Source organism: Rhyacophila brunnea, unplaced genomic scaffold (assembly GCF_057557595.1).
Source record: "Rhyacophila brunnea isolate RB1 unplaced genomic scaffold, BYU_Rbru_1.0 scaffold_1, whole genome shotgun sequence".
NCBI classification, from domain to species: Eukaryota; Metazoa; Arthropoda; class Insecta; order Trichoptera; family Rhyacophilidae; genus Rhyacophila; species Rhyacophila brunnea.
In genome coordinates, this window is record NW_028232751.1 from 64,785,564 (window position 1) to 64,792,907 (window position 7,344).

Genomic DNA, 7,344 nt, shown 5'->3' on the forward strand with positions numbered 1-7,344 from the left:
CGTGTATTGAAATATGCCGTGGGAGGAATCTGGCCAAGTGGCGCCCTTTATACAATTATACAATAATTAATTTGACATTCTTAACCCGAAGTACTTTAACCTGGAGGAACTATTTCGAACATACATCATGGTATTCACGACCCTCAGTTAAGTAGGTATTATTTCTTACAGAGATGGGGATTTATATGCTATACCGCTGTCTATATTTTTTGATCAATGCATAGAACCTTGCAACTTCCAAGATATAACGTGTTTACGAGTGAATTTTATTATTAAGGCCGCAATTATACCTACTGTCAGCAGTATATCCATGCATGTGTAAACGGGGTATTAGTTAAAGTTGTCGTTGTCAAACTTTTGAAGAGTGTACTGCGGAAGACTGTTTACAATAATATACTATTAAATATATTGTAACATCAATATGTAAAAATAAACACAAACCGTAAAGTTGACTTCGAATTATGACTTGAATAAGGTATATATCGCCACTATGCTCTCTCTATTCGTCTTTAGAAGTGCTGATAGATAAAAGCTATCAGAATGTATAAACAAATGATTGGTTACGTTTTTTTTTGGCAACTTCTTCTTTCTACGGCAACAAATTCAGACATTCTCCATTTCACCAGTATGTGTCAGTTTGTGTGATTTCATATCTTGAGACCGTATACATGTATAAGAACACACATGGCATGAATGTGTTTTTTTATCGGTATGTCGCATTTTATGTAATTTTAAATTACCTAGTCGCGATGATTGATATGAACAAATACTGCATTTATACGGTTTTTCACCAGAATGTATCATTTTGTGTATTCTTAAATGCTGAGACCTAGTACACGTAAAAGAACACACATCGCATTTATACGGTGTTTCTTGATTGTGTTTCATTTTATGTGATTTTAAGTGTTCCAATTGCCTGCAAGTGTAAGAACAGATATCACATTTCAATGGCTTTTCACCAGTATGTGTATTGTGTACTTTTAACCGGCGAGTCGTTGTGCACGTATACGAACATTCTTCACATTTAAATGGTTTATCATCAATGTGTCTCAATTTATGTGATTTTAAATCTTTATATTGTCTGCAACTATACGAGCACACGTCGCATTTGAATGGCTTTTCACCAGTATGTGTCATCTTGTGAATTTTCAATTGACATTTTTTTTTACAGGTAAATGTGCATACTTCACATGTAAATGGTTTTTCATCACTATGCATAATTAAATGCGTTTTTAATGTTTGAAGCGTTTTGCTCGTATATGTACACACATTGCATTTGTGTATTTTTTCATTAGTGTGTGTTGTTTTATGTCTTTTTAGACTAAAAGACTGCGAACATACATATGAGCATTCATCGCATTTAAATGGTTTTTCACCAGAATGTTTCATTTTATGTGTTGTTAAATGTAGAGACGATTTGCATGTAAAAGTACACTCATCGCATTCAAGTTTTTTACTGGTACGAGACTTTTTATTTAACATTTTTGGAGAATTTGTAAATAAGAATTCCCTTTTGATGTTTTCTTCGTCTATTGTTGGATCTGAAGACTGTATTAATATGCATTGGTTGCTTTGTAGTCTGCCACTTGTACCTTGACTTCCATCGAAACATCGTTGTGTAAGAACCTACGAAAAAATAAACACATTCGTCCATTGTTATTAATTAATTAATATACCTTTCTACTATGAAGAATGTGTTTCCTGATTCCTGAATTTGACTGATTGAAATCTACTGTGACTTTATATAAAGAGTATAGACGTATCTTCAAAATTCCTAGGACTGACCGGGTTATGGTATTAATGTCGAAGCAAAAATCAAATAGAAAGGAATAAGTTCTGTGTGGTATCAAAAAAAAAACTAACTTGGCCATATTATGGGGACAAAATTACAATAATCCACAAATTGTCATCCAAGAAAAGATTAACATATTAAGCATAGCAAGCGGCGAAGAAATTTTCCTATAAATAAATCATTTTTATATCAGAAACCACTATATGCAAAATATTTGTGTTTGAAATAGGTATATACATGCAATATTACATAGCAAATGCCAAAAATAATATAATAATTATTATTATTATATTCTTTTTGGTTTTTTGCTGTGATTTATTGTGGTTTCTAATTATTATATAAACTACTGTTAAAATATGCTATTTTTTAGGAGGTTCCGAAATGTAGGTACCTGTTAGTAAAATATATCTAATATTCAATTGATCGAATCTGGGGTTTTATTACCGTTAAAACAGACTTTTTCTTAATATAAACCCTTCGATGTCAATGTGTATAGTAAACAATAGATCAGTGATAAATAACTCAATCCATGTCAGAATATTGATCGACGATATTAAATAAATGTTACCTACATTAGAAATTCTCTAATTATATCCATTTGCCGGAGTGTCCAATTATTGTCAATTCAGTAAATAGCTTACTGCAGATTGTTTCCGCGATATCCATTTTTCCACATAGTCATCTTTATCCGACGACGCAAACTCCATAATATAGTAGCTAACTCAATTACTATAACTATTTCTTAAATATTCTTTTCAAGATATTATTTTGATTGTGAGTACAATAAACAGCGAATCATAATTCATTGGACATGTCACTCGAATATAAGTTCCGGTCTGCTAGTATCTGTCTTAGAATCGCTCCGCACAACATCTTATCTACCGAGATCGGACCTCAGAACAGTATAATACGTATTGTAACATAAAAACTGTTACATACTCTCTTACCGACTGTTTACTGTGCAAGTAAAACTCGCTCCTCCATCCATTGAACCACCAAATTTCGACTTCTCGTCTCTCCTTATGACGACCTCTTCATCCACAACACCATGACTCCCACAGTGGTGACTCCCCACAGATACATCATGAGAATGCAGAGACAAATTTGCTTCTTGTGCACCAATTAGGAACGGCTATTGTGATTATTATTACGGTTACTATGCTCCACTTACTTAAATCACTTTTATTCATTACTCTGCTCTGACTATGACCACGTGGCAAAGCTATCTTACCTATGCGTATGTTTATACCTGTAAATCCTTCGGCAGCATTGGGGCATTCGAGCATTGGCTGGGTTCTTCAAATGATTGACAGTTATTATCGACTGCTTGTGTACGCAGAGGATCGGTTTCAGATATCAGTTCGACGTCAGGTTTGATGTCAATCTAAAAAAAACATGTAAGTAGGTATATAAATTTCTTATTTAAACTTTTACAATGCATACCAAAATGAAGTTGATTTGTGACTTCTTTAAGACAAATCTCACCGGTAAACAGCCTCAAATTTTCAGCACTACCATGTGATCGATTGATCGAATCATAGATTGCCTGTTGGAGGGAAGTGACAACTTTGTAACAAAATCAAAATAAATAATAGGGAGGGACCAATGCGGGGATAGACAGATCATGTGTTACATAGGTGCAGTAAATTATAAAGGGCAGCAAATTCAGTAATAAATTTATGGGGATAAACAACTCAATCCGTGTCAGCATAATGATCGGCGATATTAAATACAACACCGCAATTACACATTCTTTAATATCCATTTCCCGTAGTGTCCAATTATGGTAAAATCAGTAAATAGCTTAATGCAATCCACTGTGGATGTTCATCGTATGGTGTTGTGGATAAAAAAGTCGCGATTTGGTGGTTGTTCCGATGAATAGAGGAGCGAGTTTTATATGAAGCATAAACAGTCGGTACGAGAGTATGTCATAGTAGTTAAGTTATAATACTTATGTTACGATTCCAAGGTCCGAGTCATGGTAGAATGAGATGTTGCACGGAGCGATACAGACTGAGATACTTAATAATATTTGGGAAGTAATTATTATAATTGCAGTAAGCTATTCACTGAGTTTGCCATAATTGGACGTTACGGGTAAGTAAGTTTGTTTGAGAGTAAGTTTGTTAGAAATACTCCAATCTTCAGTGGATGATGGGTACGTTTTTTTTTTTTTTTTTTTTTAATATTTTTGTTGAATATGTCAGTTTAAAATAGGTAATAAAATAAGTAGGTGAACTTAACAATATTGTGTAACATTTGAGACTTGAAATGAAAAGCATTCGAAGACTACCTCAGGGCGTCAGTTTAACCAGTTTAACAATGTTATAATATACCAGTGGCGAAGGGTGGAGGTAGGCTGTTAAGATCCGACATAAAAAATGCACACTAAACTTTGTCAGTCATACGCATTTGTTTTTATTGAATTGAGACTACAATTTACAGATGATGGTTAGTTTTTAAAAATCAATTAAGCCCGGCCAAAGCAAACCTTAACAGCGTTCGTATGTTATGGGTGGTCCGACAAAATAGTGCAGACTTTTTCATTCTTTCTTATTTGTTTTCGTTGGATTAAGAATACTTCATATTATTACGTATGATGTTGGTTAGTTTTTTTAAAATTCATTAAGCCTTGCCAACCAAACCACCATAAAAAATAATATTCCATCTATAAAATATCCAAAATTATGTACATAAGATTTAATGGCATAGTTTTAGATATTTTATAGATAGAGGAATATTTTTTCAGTATTATCTAGTATGGCTTAGTTTCGCAGGGTTTAATTGAATTTAAAAAAAACTAACCATCATCAGTCTTCACCTGTAAATTTTAGTCTTAGTTCAATGAAAACAAATACGTATGACTGGAAAAGTTTAGTGTGCCCTATTTATGGCGGATCTTAACAGCCTACCAGTCCACCTTCGCCATTGTAATATATAAATATTATACCAATATACTACTATATAACACCAAAATAGGCCGTGAATCCCAATGGTAGCTATGTAGTTTGTAATATAAATGAAACAATCACAAACAGCCAGGCTTTGTGAAAATTACATCAAATATATTGTGACCTCACCGAGTCGATACCGGAACCCCCGGATGAAAGGTCAGTGGGCTAAGTACTGGACCACGTGGCCACCTCCGTAGTATTGAAATAAATTCGATAAAGAATACGCCACCGGAAAATATTTACAATATAATATCAATATGTAGACATCACGGGAGATGTCATTTTGCAAAGAGAACTTTACTATAGAATTCTGGCATAATGACACGACTGGAATTCATGTAGGCACCGTGTGGTGTCAATATGCTTCACATAAGTATTGGACACGGCAGAAGAAGAAAATACGTTATAATAAATATGATAGGTACCTACACAAACTCGCAAACACTTGAAACCCATAAAAACGTTGCAATGTAGTAGGTAGGTACCAACAGTTAGAAAACCATACTGTGAAAACAAAAACAAACCTCGAAACTGCAATTAGATTCATTTAGAGTTTCTTGTTTGACACACGTATGGCCATCTTGGTTATTTGAAGGTTGTATTGGTACATCAAACCAGGCCAGATCCGGCATTCCGTCTGTGCTAGATTCACCTTCACCTGGTTCGCTTTTTATGTCCACTCCACTGGTCAATGGAACATCAAACCAAATGAGACTCGGCATTTGTCTTTCTGCACCACATTTTTCTTCATTTGGTTCACGGTTTATATCCATTTTTCGTGTTTACTTACTTTATTATATAATCTATTATAATAGGTACGCATCAAGAAATACAAATATTGACAGCTAAGTTAATATTATAAAATTCAGTATTGCCAGTATTGAAAATATTAATTACCTTATTTCGTTATATAAAGGTTGTTTTTATATAATAATGTCTTGATATAAACACACTATCGCTTGCTTTTGTGTTGTAAAAAAACATAGCGGATATTGTTATTGTATTTTACAAAGATTTCAGATGTTATTCGGCTAAAAAAGTGTTTTTAAAGGAAGAATACAAAGGAGTAACAGCATTTCGGAACAATATATTGATATTATTATTTATACATTGATAGTTTTTCCTAAAACATATGTTACAATAACAATTATGTCAAACGTCAAATGTTTACTCTCCAATGCCATGTGCCAGGGCCGCACTCGTAATATTATTTTGAACCCAAAATATAAGATTTGTTTTTCAAAGTAAAAAATATTAGTACTAGTTAATGACATTCATTATTTAGATAAATTTATAATAGTTTTCAGAGTTAAATATATTTTCCCCTGCACTAAAGTGGAGGCATTCGTATGCATCCAAAATTAAAAATATATATATATATATATGCAGGGCTTCTCTGATAATAATATTATGTTAAATAGATAAAATATTGCAATTAACTATATAATCAAATTTTCAACATACCTACCTGTATTTTGTGTCTAATAGGTTAATATAAACAAGTAATTTTATACACAATATGTCAAAAACGAACCCATGTTATATTTTTATTTCATAAAATATTTTCAAAATACACATGTGTAAATAGGTAGGTAATATAATAAACTTTTTTTTTGTTTGTAGTTAACTGTAATTATTTGTGTTTTTTATTTAACCGTTTTATCTAAACAATAATGCTACCTATGTTATTTTATATAGAACAATATGTAAAAACAAGACCATATTTCTTATTCCAATATTTAACCATTGATTTGTGTATAATTTTTCATAATATTATTGTGTTTTTTGTGTTATTAAAAATAAAATACTTATATCCATTTGCATTATTTTTTCTTACCCTGAATCCTAATAAAGTTTTTATTGCGGGAACTTTTTATAATGAAAATACGTTTATCATAAATTGGTTGTAAGTTTGTGTTGATAAAAAAAAATACTCAGTGGGGCGTTTTTATGTCCGAGTATGGCCCATTTGTAGCAAAGTGTACCTAATTTCAGAGAAATAGAACTTTCTCTCACAAAACGAGTACACACTGATATTTGTGTGCTACCTCTGGGGAGGAGTCCAATCTCTTTGGAACCTACCTATTTTATAAATATCTAGAAACCTGACTTACATAGAGAAAATGTTGCATTATATTATTCGACCTTTTCTCAATGTTATAATATAGGTAGGTAGGGTACCTAAATCAAATATTATTTTATGTGTATTCACGGTATCCAGAGTAAGAAACGGGTTTTTCGACATATATATTGTGACCGATCGTCATAGAGTGTATTTGAAGCATAAGGTAGGTATAGGGCCAAAATAAATATTATTATATTAAAGAATGGAAACCAAACCCAACCTAACCTCAGTGATCAGATGACAAAACCTGATAACTTGACTTTTTGACGAAATTGAGTTATCACCATATTCAGATTCCTCTCGTTGAGATCTATAAGATGGCAAAACCCAATATATCGTAGACCCACTAGTATTGGAGTTATGAGCGTTGGCATTTTGTTATATCCCCAAAATGTTGATTTTCGAAAGTTCCAATACTGTGATTTTGCCATCCGATATTTTGTTTGCTAACATCATGGTAGGTATTATAA

General features: G+C 32.5%; 1 long non-coding RNA gene across 1 annotated transcript; it reads right to left on the minus strand.

The window, feature by feature from the left end:
* Positions 1 to 1,289: 1,289 nt before the first annotated feature.
* On the minus strand, positions 1,290 to 5,573 carry LOC147080108 (uncharacterized). The gene is made up of 3 exons (XR_015072184.1): positions 5,274 to 5,573; positions 3,042 to 3,176; positions 1,290 to 1,626 (listed from the first exon to the last, which is right to left on the minus strand). It is a non-coding gene; the product is annotated as an uncharacterized LOC147080108 (long non-coding RNA).
* Positions 5,574 to 7,344: the final 1,771 nt, after the last annotated feature.